Here is a 13058-nt window from a genome sequence, read left to right as displayed (position 1 = left end):
TTGCACTGAATTCATATGAAATGCTGTCTGTTTTATTTTTTTTTCATGTACAAGTGATGGCTCAGCTGTGTGGGAAGGGGCTCAGCTCAGATTGCCTCTGCCTGATCTCTAAGATTGCATGAAGTACAGATCAAAGCATACAGTACCTTGAGGCTAGGAATTCTGCTTGACCCTACAGTTCCAGGACTTAATTTTAACAGTTTCAGTCATGATTTGAATTACCTTCACTGTTTCAGGATATATGAAAATACAGCATTACAATACGGTTTTTCAAATGCAAAAGACTTCTAGCCATGTGGAGTTTTGCAAGTGATCACATGAGAATATGAAGAAAATATCCCATTTTCTGCTATAGTGACACAGGGGTTATTGTCTTTAGGAAACAGCAGGTCTGTGAGAAGCCAGGGTCTTGTGAGAAGGCAAACAAAAGCCACAGCAGCCAAGCTGAAATTCCAGGGTGTGGGCGGGAGGGGACCTTGTGCTCGGCTGTGTTATCGGGTTGCCAGCTCTGCTTGGGTGTTTGTTTGTAGCACACAGTGCTCCTGTCTGTGACTGGGCCATCATGGGCCCTGGAGTTCTCTCTTTCCCAAGACTGTAAACTGAATTCAGGGCCTTTCCTCTTTGTCCCTTTGTGGGTTGGGAACCTGCAGACCTGCTCCAGCTGTTAACCATTTAGCAGTAACTCGTGATCTGTGAGCCTGGTGGGAGTTTAGGCCGTCTAGTGCTTGTGAATGTTCAGAACCGAGCTGAGATCCGGACTGTCTGCTTGGGAAGCTGACTGCACCATTGCAGTCACATGTGTGAATGATGCAGACAAACGAATATATTTGTTGTCTCCACTCCAAAAACACAGTGTCTGATCACGGTGAGCAATGAGAGTGTCTGATCAAGGTGTGCAATCAGAGTGTCAGTCAGGTGAAACTTTATCTCCTGTCTGCCTTCTGCATCACAGTCCCTGTTAGATCCCTCCTGGCCCTTCAAGACAGACCTGGAGTAGCAGCTGAATCCTTTTTTTGTATTTATCAGTTGAAGTTATATGTTTCTGAAACAGGTTTGTCTGGTTTTTATGTACGCACAGTATATGTGCCATAGTTGTTTTCCTCACTGAATCTTCAGGAACTCCCTGTCCAGGTAGAATTGTTCACTGTTTCCTTTGCTGGGCTCCCTAATCCTCGTGATGCCTAAGGCTTCAGCCTCTCATGGACTCTGATCTCCGCTGCTGGGTTGTGAAGAGAGAGGCAGTAGGTTCCAGTAAATCATAGGGCTACACATTGCCCTGAGTGACTACAGCTGCTCAGGCACTATGCCTGGAATTTGTCTCGCTGTTGTTCACATCCTGAACACGTTCAGCTCCTGAGGTGTGGGTCTGCAGGTGGCACGCCTGGGGCTCTCTGTCGGTCTGGTCTGTGCTCCCTCATGATGTCAGGTTCTGGGGCGCAGTGTCCTGCTTCTGGCTTCAGTGGCTCGATCAACATGTCAGAAGAGCCCTGTCAGCGCAGAGAAAGACATGATTGGCCTTCTAGACCTAAACTTGCATAGACCTCTGTTGTGCGTGTATCCCATTCGCTCCTACACAGCCTTGTGTTCCAGGTGGCTTTGGGGCCGAGCTACAGTCAGGTGCACTGATGCTGAGAGACACCTGCAGGAGTGAGCTCTGATTTGCTCAGCATTGCCTGCCGTGACCAGAGCCATTTGGAAACAGGGATTCGACACAGTGTTTCACTTCATGACAACAGAGTTTACTTGCAGGAGTCTCTTGGTAGTGGAATGCTTGATTGTAGTTGTCTAGAGGATTGCATTTTCCAGACCCCCAAAAATGGCACCCTAAAGCACAATATATGGCAAAAGCATAATTTCTGTTTCGACGGGGGTGCTAGAGTATTTGATGTTTTAAAGTCTGAAAGTAAGCTAACAGGCAAGGCCTGGCTTGACAAGGGTGCAGAAATGACCTGAGTTCTGCTATTGTGTATGCCTTCATTATGTGAAGCTGGCTAGGTAAGGTGATAGGAACATTGCTGATTGCAGCACGGAGCCAGAGCCCTGTACAGACAAGAGGAAACCTGATCAGACACAATGCTGCCTGAGTGGAGTGTCGTGGGAAAGGCAGAGTTCTTGAGAGACGGGCTAGAAAGGCACAGAGAGAAGACAAGAGGATAGTGCCAACTGTGTAACTGGACCTGCTGTATCAGCCTCCTGATTGGCACCTGATTACACCACATGATTACAGTCCAGGGTACAGCACAGAAATCCAGAGACGCGCTTTCAGAAATGGTAATCGGACCCAGAACATGGATCCATCTTCTGTGTTAATTGCGCCACAGTCTCTCCACACACAATCCACAAGCATTAAAAAATTTATCACTACAATCTCCAAGCGGCCCAGTGTTCCTGAGGGTCTGTCACATGGCAGGTCTAGATCTATGACTGTGTTTCAGAGCGATTCTGAGACTCTCTAGACCAGGGCAGGGCTCCTGTAGAGAGCAGTACCTGGAACGCAGCCCCCAGCCAACAGGGTGTGTCCTGCTGCAGAACATTTACACAGCAAACTAACCTGCCACCCGGATACTTAACACTGAAGAGCTCTAATCTCATTATTCCCCAACAGCACCCTTTCAGCCTTTCACAGATGCCTCCTGTCAGAGGCAGTTCCTTCTGCCTAATTGCCCCGCAAAGAAAACCAGTAGGGTGGGAGTCTGGCTCCATGGTCCTTGTGTTCCCCATCTTAAATTGTGGAGACAAATCGATCCTTTTATCTCAAGCTATTTGCTTGATTAGACTAATAGGAAACCTTATTCAGGAGAATTAGCAGATAACTGACAAGCTGTAAAGGGGAGAGGATTCCTGATTCTTCACACTGGCCACAGAGGAATACCCAAGGAGTATGTGTGGGGGGCATCTCTCCTCTGGGCTGGCCCACCTGCCTTGCAGGGCTGGCCTGTTATCATAATAGTGCAGAAAACACACATCACACTGCCTTCCGATACAGGGACGCTGAGCCAACACAAGAACAGAAGACAAACGAGAAGGATCCATTCAGCCTATCTGCTCCATCTGCTACTTAGTAGCTTATTGACCTGACGACCTCATCCAGATGTGTCATGGAGGAAGTCAGGGTATAGGCTTTAACAACATGGCTGGATAGCTTGTGATAGAATGGATAGAATTGCCTCCTCTTCTCGGTTTTTAGTACACTTCCACAAAATTTCCTTTTGTGCCCTCTGTTTTGTGTTTCACAGTTCATTCTGGGCTGACTTTGTCAATGTGTGAGGGTTGTGAACACTTGTATCAGGTCCCCTCACAGCCCTGAGCTGAATCTTTTAGACTGTTAGTGTTCCAGATCATGTCTTACTAGTGTCTTGCACAATTCTAGCATTGTTTCCCTTTGTTCTGTTAACTTCATAGCCTGACATTCTGTCTGCCTTTGTATTACTCTCCCTGCAGCTCTGTTTCCAAACTGATTACCAGTCTTGATCACATGGACAAAGCCCGGAAAGGCTTCAAAGGTTTAAACATTTCTTCTTCCCCTTGCTTGCCAGAGACGAGAGTCATTGTTCATGGAAATTAGCTGAGTCATGAACACATGGCACACCCCATATGGAAATGAATCCTGGAGAAACCTAGTCTGAAAGCAAAATTTGACTACATTTTGCAGTGTTTAAAAATGTCTGGATACATATATTGAAGTCCATATGAAAAGTGAATGAAAACTATTTCAGTTAAATGAAAGAATTAATTAAATATCCATTTATATGTAGATTTAGGCAATATATACCTGAAATGTCATTGAAAATGAATATCTTTGTCAGACGTATTTCCTCATTTGTGACCTCTAGCAATCTGAGGTTCATTCTCAGCATTTAGCTGCTAATCTGGCTGGCAAAGGCTTGCATGTGCCTTTTAAAAGAAGTACAGCCAATTCTTTAATCTTCATTTCTTCGCAGATAAGGCAGGTTCTGTGGCAGAATCGGTCAGCTAGAGGCAGGTGTGTGACCTTGAAGAATCCCGGCCTGCAACCTTCTGATCTGTCCTCCCAGCCAGGACCTCTTGTTCTCTGTTCTTATTCTTCTTCTCTGCAGCATGACTTTGCAAATTTGTCATCCATGAAGAAGCTAAAAGCACGTGCTGAGTCATACTCAGCTACACAGTGTGACAGTGCTTGTTCATCATGACTTTTTTTACTGAATAAGGGGCGCAGGTTCAGAATGGGGTGAGCTTTCTAAAAAATGTGTGGAACAGGTGGAGTGACATTATCTGCTGCGTGATTGAAGTTAAAGGTGGTTCCCACTTAGCTGTGCTTCACACATGCGGTGCAAACGTGTCACTGGCAGTATCGTCACTGGGAAGGAGATTGTAGTGGCGCGGCTGGCTCAGTGATGATGTGCCAGAGCGCAGGCGCAAGAGACCCGACTGACGGGGATGTGGGAGCTCTGAGACGCAGGGAGAGTGAAAAGTGAAAGAAGCCGATGGGCCAATGGGGCCGATGTGGAGTGGGGCTGCTGTGTAGTGGGGCGCAGCTTGAGGCTGCGGCTGCTGTGTAGTGGGGCACAGCTTGAGGCTGGGGCTGCTGTGTAGTGGGGCGCAGCTTGAGGCTGGGGCTGCTGTGTAGTGGGGCGCAGCTTGAGGCTGGGGCTGCTGTGTAGTGGGGCACAGCTTGAGGCTCGGGCTGCTGTGTAGTGGGGCACAGCTTGAGGCTGGGGCTGCTGTGTAGTGGGGCACAGGCTTGAGGCTCGGGCTGCTGCTAAACTCATGCATTGGTCAGAAAAAGGGAGTGAGACGAGGTCTGATTCATCAGAGAAGTACTGTATGGAGATTAAAAGCAGCACTACCAGTGAGGAAAACCCTGGATGAACTAAATAATGCTGTCAAAGTGCCATCAAAAAATAGTGGCATCAAAGTGGCGCCTCTGCATTTAGTAAGAAAACAGGAATGGAATAATACATTGGATAATTACTGGATACATTGGATAATAATTTAAGACAGGTCACGAAGAAAGGGATCCGGTCAGAGCAGCAAGCCCTGGAAAACCATGAGAATGCTGCAGCTGTGGTTAGCCGTGGTGCAGGCGAAGTCGCGGTACGTGTTGAAGACAGCCGCATGAAGGGGGCTCCCCGGGGCCGAAACTCATCCGCACTTGTCTGTACAGGATGGCGAGTGCAGCAGGGCGGGTAGGAAAAAGAAAGTGTTTGAATCTTCTAACTTATATGTCAATATAAACACCAGAATATTGAGTTTCATGTTGCTTTTTGGAAGGATTTGCGCAGAGACAGACATGCCTGTGTGGAGAATTGGAGAGACGTCCCATTATGCTCTGGCCTGCCCTGTCAGCAGGCAAGAGAGGGGGTGGGGAGTGATCTGTACACCCCCCCCCCCCCCAAAACCAAAACAGTACACGAGATCTCACTTCCCTCTGAGAGTGGGGCCTCCCCCCCCCCCCATCAGAAGGAGCAGGTGGAATCTGGAAGGGACCCAGGTTAGCAGGTCCAATGGCTCCAGGGCATTGTGACTGTAGACCCGCTCTGTCAGGCTCTGGCCTGGGGGCAGGTCACAGCTGAGTCTCCCCCAGCTCGCCACACCCCCCACTGCGGCGCCATGGCGCTTTCGGTGTTTGTCATCGAAATGGCTAAGATTTGAAAAGTGGAGACTCTGTATGCTGTCTTGTATACAATATGTCTCTATGTGCAATATGTTCTGTACTTACTGTAGAGTCAAAGCTACAGCAACACTGGACAGATTTTGTTTGTTGAAAGTCATGAACAAACCCAAAGATGCTTGAAATTAGTGATAAAGTACATTCATATTAACATTTGAGTTAATATAACATTGATGCTCATGAAAATCAGGTTTGATAAACCACATATATTTAATATATACTGTATATACCAAACCTATCAATGAGATGTGCTGCTGTAATTCTGAACCTTTTTCACTATATATAGAGAAATGACTATATTTAGCAATTATAATTCACATGTTGTGTTCATGAGCAAAGCTTAGTATAGATCCAACGTATGGTCTCATCTGCTGCATTTTGCTTGCTATCCTATATCCAGAAAAGGCACTTAAACTCCCAGTGGAGTTCAGTGCAGACTAAAGCAGAAGGGCAGCAGCTGACTCTTACTGGGGAGCTGAGCATGCCCCGAGCCTGTGGCACGAGGAGGGGTGAGAGTAGTGCCTGACAGGCAACTGTGTGTGAGAGGTGCTGGCAGCTGTGCCGAGGGGCTGTAGGAGAGAGAGCCCTTGGTCAGGTATCCCCAGAGAGACTGCGCCCTCATGGTGCAGGCATTCATTTCCCATGAATAATTCAGTCTGCTGCAAATCACTCTATTACTCCATGAATCCAGATCGACGTGCCGCATGTGTTGTGCGCAAGCAGATTTTCAGGACATATGCAGTGATGTATTTGCACACAAGAGGATCGATGTAATCTGTGATGTCATTTCTGGGATTGATTTCTTTTCTGCGTTGTGTCTTTTTGCTTAGGCTGGGGAGTGCCAGACAAGTGGCCTTTTTCCAAGGTGATTGTCACAGGAGAGCAGTGAGATTCACACAGCTGCTGCTTTCTGCAGGCATAGTAAAAATACTGTTCACTACTCTTCTGTGTATTACCTCATCTCAGTGAAGCCCACAGTAATTTAATTATGCATGCCACTCTTTTCTAAAATAAGTTTTATTATGAAAAATAATACAACAATCAAGGGCCTATACAGACAGATGTTCGTGTGTATTACTCCTCACTCAAATAACCTGGTAGGAAGACTTCCGCCACAATAGTAGGAGTGTGATGTCATCACACCATTAGAGCCCCCAGAGCCAGGCAGAGTTTGTGTGGGCGTAGCAAGGGGGTGTGTTACCTGATAGCCAATCGCTGGCCTCTGTCTGTGTCACAGTACTGTGGCACTGTGTTTATGGAGGCGTGCAACACAAGAATTATACAGACTATTTTCAGATCTTATGTTACTTATTTCCTGGCTATACCCTTCACCTCACATTTCTAATTGCATAATGACATAATGCTCAGATCTTTTCTTATTTAAGTTTGTTCTTAGCTGGTGAGGAGAGAAATTATGGGGTCTGAAGTAAGCAAGCTTAACAACAGATAGGTCAGCAGAGGAAGGGCTGAATTGTATCTTATTTTACTGGAATGAATGTGAAACTACAGACCCCTGCAAACTCTCCAGTGAATCTGTCCACCTCAGCCTCAGCTGCAACAGCTCAGAATCACAGGGGACTTGACAGCCCGCAGGGTGAAGCTGGGGTTTTCAAAGATCACTTATTCCAGTCAGACAGTGGCTGTCATAGAGTCAAGGACTTTTATGTCAAAGGGCAAAGGGAGAGGAATCAATCACATGGCTGTGCACTGGAATGGCAGTGTGTCCACTGAAAGGACACGCATCTGCATGTGATCCGCGTCTCTTTGAGGAACCTGCCTGAGCGTGAGCGAGCCACAGCCCACTCTGTCCTGTCTTGAGTGAGTGTGGGTTCAAGGGCACCAGAGTGATGGACTATAGCTCTTTGTGGTTGTAGATGCTGTGCTTCTGAATCTCCACATCTAGCACAGTGCAGTTGAGCTGTACAATTGTACAAGCACAACTGCAAAGGCAAAAAAACAGCTAATTTACACACAACGTTAAGTATCCCATCACAATAAAGTGTAGGAGTCGTTAAGAAGAAAATTGATCAAAGACTTATTGACAATCAAGTCTGTTCTATTCCATGTTTTACTTGCTACAGACTGCAATGTGTCTTGAACTTGAACTTGAACTTGAACTTAATACTGTTTTAATTTCATATGTCTGCCCATGCACATTAAATTTGTATGGACATGTTGTGCTTCTGTTTATCTAAATACATCACAAAACATCACACACCACATCTATTACACATGCAGAACTCGTTACATCACAGTCATGACATGTTACACATATGCACTTTATGAACTTGAACTTGAACTTTATTGCCATGTGTAACTGGTACATGTACTGGTACAATGGAATTCTTACTTACAGAAAGTCTCTCGATTGTAAAACAAGTGTAAAAACACAAAGTGCAAACAGTGCATCAAGACAATATACAAACAAACAGTAGACAATGTACAAGTAAACATGTAGACAGTTTGAATGTAAACAATGCAGACGTGTAAACAATGACTGGAGATGTGCAATAAATAAGAAATCATAATGAGGTAGATGGTGATGGTGTAGGTGTGGTCCGAGGGGCAGGGCTAAATGTGTTCGCCAGTCTCACTGCTTGTGGATAGAAGCTATTGAAGAATCTGGTGGTAAGTGTCCATATGCTCTTGTATCTCTTGCCTGAGGGCAGTGGGGTGAAGAGCTCATGCCCGGGGTGGTGACTGTCCTCTGTGATGGCCAGAATGGTCCTCAAAGAGCTGTTTAATCTCGGTGAGACCACAGCCGATGATCTTCTGGGCCATATTGAACATTCTCTGCAGTGCCTTTCTCTCTCGAGAAGAGGTGTTGCCGTACCACACGGTGATCCCGTTGGTGAGGATGCTCTCGATGGTGCAGTGATAGAAGTTCACCAACACAGGCACTGGCATCCCCCATCGCTTGAGGCACCTCAAGAAATAAAGGCTCTGCTGAACCTTCTTCATGATAGAGTCAGTATTTATTGCAGCATTATTGGTTTATACTGACATCTTTACATTTTCCCTGCCATCTATCTGTGTTAACTGCTTTAATAGATAAGGGTGAAGAAAGATAAAAGATGTGAAGAAGAGGTTAACTGATTCCTTTCTGCATTAGTTAGTTATGGCAGGAAAGGGGGATAACTGATAAGGATTCCAGATGCCAGCTAGGAAACCCCGAGGGAGGGTAACCTAAAACACTAACCATTTGGCAAAAGTCTGTGAACTGTCCAGAGCACCGTGACCTCCCCCCTTCACCACAAAAATGAGCTACGTCAGAAGTGGCAGGAAAGGGCTATATAAACTGAAAGTTTTGTACCAACACTTTGAACAATACTTCCGTTTTGCTGTTCCTTGCGGGAACAAGACTTCGGTTTTATTGTTCCTTGCATGCAATAAAACTCATCTGTTTAACTTCATCTTGGGATCCAGAACTTATTTTTCTGTTACAACAGTGAACAAATGAATATTTCTATTTGGTCTAGATTTGGGAAACCTAAAACGTTTGCCAGAGGGAAGAAGTTGATGTTCAGAATTAAGAATATAAAAAAGATCTGATATAATTGTTTCCTCCTGTCTAATCATGCTTTGTTCAAAAACACCTGAAGAAGGCTCCACAGCTGAAACGTTGTGCTTTCTTTCTTCTCTTTTCAGCATGGAATAAACTTATTACTTGTTCCTTTGCAGCCCATGCCTGCTGACGCATCTACCCACCTGAATTGTTCAAAAACTGTCTGCAAGGAGGAGTGCTGCTTCACTCCCATAACCTTCACTACTGTCAGGACAAGATGGTGATTTTTGATCTTAAGTGAACTGAGAAATTACCAAACTACACTGTTATAACATATCTAATAAGACTCTCAATTATAGAATGGTAAAAGAGGAGCATTATTTTCTGTCCAACTCCAGATATTCTTAATCTTTGTGAAAAATACAGACGCTGTTGAACTCTGGAGCAAACACTCTCCGCCTGAGTCACCCAGCCCAGCCTGCTATGTATATTCCTGAACACTTATATGAATTAATCTGGGTAATACCTTCCTTGTGAATCACTGCATATGAATGGTAATATTCATGGATGCTAATAAGTATTGAAAGAAGAAGCAGTTTCAAGTATTTCAGGTTCTACAAGCTGCAAGGTCTTGTACAAACTCCACTTAGCTAAAAATAGTACTTTCATTTTAACAAAGTCTAGAGGAAATCCAAGCCACAGTAAAAGTGTGAAATTACCCTAAAGGGTCATAATGAGAATTAAGGTAATTTCTGTCTAAGGAAGATGTACAGCAGCAGTGCTTCATCTTGCTGTGACTCTGTAAGAATAGTGGTTGCGTAATCTGAGTTGTGAAGATACAAAGTATCAAAGTTGTGGTGTTGCAACTGAGAGAGGACACTGATGTTGTGTATCTCTAACTGCGAGAGGACACACAATATTGTTATGTATCTCTAACTGCGAGAGGACACACACAGTTCTTGTGTTACAATAACTGAGAGGGGACACACACTGTAGTTTTAGTGCTGTAACTGAGAGAGGACACACACCGTTGTTGTGTTACTGTTACTGAGAGAGGACACACACTGTTGTTATGTATCTCTAACTGCAAGAGGACACACACTGCTGTTGTGTTACTGTTACTGATAGAGGACACACACTGCTGTTGTGTTACTGTTACTGAGAGGGGACACACACTGTAGTTTTGGTGCTGTAACTGAAAGAGGACACACTCTGTTGTTGATCTGCTTTTGAAAAACGCCTGAGACTTCCTGAGAAATGTCATGCCCCTGGATCACATTTAATTGAATAGCTCTTGCTCAGGAATTCTATTCAATCATTGTCTTCTTACAGGTGCGCAGCACCCAGATGCACTCCTAGAGTTACAAAAGTGCAGGTGTTAGGAGATTATAATGGTCTGTTATACTGTGTACCGAAAGGAGTTAAAATTGTAATAAAAGCTGTTGGTTCCAATATTAATTTGTTGTGTTTTTAATGTCTCTCAGTTTATATAATCCTGTTGTGATCTTTAATATCAGCTATCTTGGATAAAGGCATCAGCTAAATAAGGTGATTTTTATCTTATTATAGTATATTCAAAAGATATTATGGTATTATGAAAAGAACTGTTCATTGTGCTGCACAGGCCTCTGTCTCTGACAATCCAGGAAACCTGTCACATTAAACAGACTACTGATGGTTCAGTTTTTTTGGCTGACTTCAACAGGCAGGACTGGCAGGTGGGCAGTTGATTCAGAAAAGGAACACAGGGCCACAGATATAACTTATTGTAGACCTGCCCTGTCACCCCCGGCAGCTGCAGGAGTTGTGCTGATCTCCCAGGTGGATCTGGGACTGGGAGTCATGCTGAAGTGTTGTGGAGCTGTGTGTTTCTGGAAAGACCTTTCTTAGGGACGGCTAGTTTTTCTCCTGGCTCTGTACTAATTCACTGAGTGCACGAGGATGTGAGGATGATGTACCAATGTGCTGCAGCTCAGTTTTGCAAAGCATAACTAATTCCATCCTGTTTCAAGTAATATTCCAAAGTTCAAAACTTGTTGACAGAGAAAAGAGGAGGAATGCTGGGAAATCCCTCCCGAGCAGTGAAGCTTTGCCTTCTGAGCCGCATGTGCCATGCTGACATCAGAGTGATCCTGCTGCCAGCGGGCTGTGCTTCTCCCTAATCTCTCTCCCATCTGTTACTCGGGCACCTGGTCCTCCAGTGGATATATTTCAGGACGAGCAGAGCCGGCTCTGGACACCAATGTCTTCTGCTGCCCTTTAGCAGCCTCATACCAGTCACACGCAGCACCGCTGTCATCTAGTCTGTGTGAAGTTGGCTGGACCATCAATTACCACTGACGGCTCTGACTCTGCTGGCATCCCTCATGACCCACACATGAGAGAACCCAGTGTGAGTAGGAGAGACTAGGACTGACTCAGATGCAGATGCAGAGAATACATGTGACTTGTTTTTAGGAGGTTAGGCATTAGTCATCTTTGCAGAATGATCTGAAGATCTGAAGATGTACAGTAGCTGTACAGTATCTGAGCCTGTCAAAGCCTGGTCGTCTGTGAAAGAACTAGGCCTAAGTCCAGTGTTGGAGAAGATAATGCTTCTAAAACTAAACATTTTTAAAGTCTGTCAGCCTCTTGCTGTGGATGAGCTGAGAGAGAATGGCAGTTCAGTTCACATCCTGGCGCAGGATCTGCTGCGATCTTGGCCTCCTGGAGCTGAGAAGCGAGCAGCAGCCCTGCAGCTGACAGCGTCGCGACAGACAGAGGAACCTGTGGGCTGAGCTCTGCTTTACAGCTACATTTAGACGCCTGTCAAGTTGACAGCGCAGGTACAGTCGATGCCAAGTACTCACGCGTGTAGCAGGAAAAAAACATCATAAATAGAAGAAGGGTGGCACAGGTCTGGGAGAATCAGCCGATGACAGGGACTGGAGTCTTCCCACAGAGCCATTGTTATCCTCTGCTACACAGCCAAGGGAGTGATAAAAGGGACCCACAAATTGCTGTAACAGAAATAGATAAGCGTGCATCTTAAATTTGGGGTACATTGTTCAGCAGGCTTGTCAGGCCTCATTACAGATATTACAGATATTGTATCAGATACAACAGGAAAATTGCTGCCATTGAGCACAGCAGCGTCACTTCATTTATTCCTGTAAAGGAAAACAATTCCTGAAAAGATATGTCAGATGCAGGATAAATCCTTGGATATCAATGAATAAATTGTTCACAATCCTGAAAGAAAATGACAAAATTAATCCAACAGACTACTTTAGGATAAGCAGTGAAAACAAAGAGAGGTTGGTGTCTGGAACAAGCTTCTCAGCCATATTGTTGGACTTATTTTCATCTGATCTTTCAAGAACCATAAAGAGAAGACCTCAGATCAATTAGCTAATAGTAAGGAAACACTTGATGGTCCAAATGACCTCCTCACATTTCTAAGCTTATATTCTTCCCCTGCAGAAGCTGGTGGGTTGTTATGCTCCTTCTGTCTTTACTATAGTTTTTCTTGTCACACATCTGTATAATTGATTTCCTAACTTGTTTTCTTCTTAAGCCCTACCCCTGTGAAACATCTGAAATAAAGGATGTCAAGATTTATAAAAGTAGGACACGCAGGAACAGGAACACAGCAGAGATGACGGAGGACTGATGTGTCTGTCTGATCAGTCTGCAATCTGTCTGTCTTCTTATTGAGCCTCCTCTTTGATTCCGACTGTGATATATTTCTGTAGAACAGAAGAGGGGGGTTGTTCTCACAGTCGGGGGTCGGCTGGGCTGAGGGCTGCCCAGTCAGTCACGCTCCTCGGCTGTGTCTGTACGAGCAGGAGGCAGCCGTGTGATTGGTGCACAGGGGCACTGCAGTGACAACAACCCGCAAGCAAGGGGCCTCAGGGAACTAGG

This window comes from Atractosteus spatula, chromosome 3 (genome assembly GCF_055471065.1).
Source record: "Atractosteus spatula isolate fAtrSpa1 chromosome 3, fAtrSpa1.hap1, whole genome shotgun sequence".
NCBI classification, from domain to species: Eukaryota; Metazoa; Chordata; class Actinopteri; order Semionotiformes; family Lepisosteidae; genus Atractosteus; species Atractosteus spatula.
This window is presented reverse-complemented; position numbering follows the sequence as displayed.